The sequence below is a fragment of the Triticum dicoccoides genome, chromosome 2B (assembly GCF_002162155.2).
Source record: "Triticum dicoccoides isolate Atlit2015 ecotype Zavitan chromosome 2B, WEW_v2.0, whole genome shotgun sequence".
Taxonomy (NCBI): domain Eukaryota; kingdom Viridiplantae; phylum Streptophyta; class Magnoliopsida; order Poales; family Poaceae; genus Triticum; species Triticum dicoccoides.
Window position 1 is genome coordinate 195,017,546 of NC_041383.1, and position 1,531 is coordinate 195,019,076.

At 45.1% G+C, this 1,531-nt stretch overlaps 1 long non-coding RNA gene across 1 annotated transcript in view; it reads right to left on the reverse strand.

Moving 5' to 3' along the window:
- Positions 1 to 1,062: 1,062 nt before the first annotated feature.
- Positions 1,063 to 1,531, reverse strand: part of LOC119360793 — a 1,341-nt gene continuing 872 nt past the window's right edge. The window contains exon 3 of the long non-coding RNA XR_005172801.1: positions 1,063 to 1,189. This is a non-coding gene — a long non-coding RNA (uncharacterized LOC119360793). The remainder of the gene's footprint in view (positions 1,190 to 1,531) is intronic.

The following is a 1,531-nucleotide window of genomic DNA, read 5'->3' on the forward strand; positions in this document are numbered from 1 at the left end:
GTGGTCCAAGTTATGCTCCTCCGCCGGATTCTTCCGTGTCAGAGACGATTTGCAATCTATGGAAGTTCGACCAGTCCGAACACCACACACTATGAGAGCTCTTCGGCACGACGCATGAAGACGTCTAGAAGGTGTTGTTCAAGGCCAATGAGGTACCACCACCCATAACCGAAGATCGCGGGCTCAGCACAAAATGTCGAGCCAATCCGGTAAGTTTTCATATTTGCAAGATATGTCTTTTACTAGCACATCTGCGGGAGGAATCTCGGCCTCCATACCAATTTTACAGGCCTAGGTAGCGATAGCGGAACAGATTAACTGTCCGGCTCCGCTACCTGAAGATCCAGAATCGCCTCTTCTAACTAAGATGATGTTTCCGGCGCCCTATGAGGTGCCGGAGAAGAAGGCCAAGAAGACGGTCGCGGGGACCAGAGATGATCTCTGGCGCAAGGTTGCACCGAACACGACGTCCGAAGACACCGAGACACACTCCTCCACCGAAGACGAGGAGGAGGAGGAAATCCATCCCTCCCCCCTACTGGGGGGAGAAAGAAGAGGAAGGCCGCCACGCATGGGGAGGCCGAGGCGTCCAAGAAGGGAAAAACCTTCCTTCCGTACCATTCCACCGCAGCCACCAACAGCAGCGAGGAGTGGGAACCCAGGGTCAGGCCCCTGGCTAAGTCGTAAGTATTCGGACACAATTAGGGATGTAAACGGATCGGATCGGATTGGATAATGCTTGTACCATATCCTTTACCATTTTTTTGGCCGGATTCGGAGCGGAGCGGATAATGACCGGATGCGGATTCGAATGCGGATTATGTCGGACTACGGATTCGGAGCGGAGGCGGAGCAAATTTGTACCGGAAACAAACAAAAATTATCGGATGATACGTGCAAAGACATGATTTATTTCTACTAAGCAAACAATATGAAAACATGTTTTCATCCAAGCGCATAACACTAGAGAGTGGCATTTTAAAGTTATAAATCACCAGTATAGCAACAATATGCAGTACCGATAATATGCTGATAGCATTACACATAGTGTCCAAGACGAAGGTCGTACTTAAGAAATATTTAATTCAATCGAAGTTTTTATTTATTATGAAAGGCAAGTATCCAATCAAGTATGTAGAAGCCGGTAATCATCCTTGATTTCTCTTCAACATGGTGTTCTTCCAATCCACTGGCATCACCCTGTGAGAATGATAAGAGATATTAGATCATTAGATGCTACACTTGACAGTAAGAGAAATTATTGATACTTGGCTGTGGACAATTAAGTAGTTCGGACACACATGCATCAGTTCTGAGGTGTATATATCCACATGATTAATTTGTAACTCGTAGAGTACGTGTATATAGTGAGAAGAGAAACATCAAGCATCAGATATTGAATGCATCGATGCACATACTATACATAGATGACTAATTCAAGAAGCACGTACTATACATAGATGACTAATTCAATTATATTGATATCTGGTCGGTAACTAGCAACATACATATCCAATCATGATTCATGAGT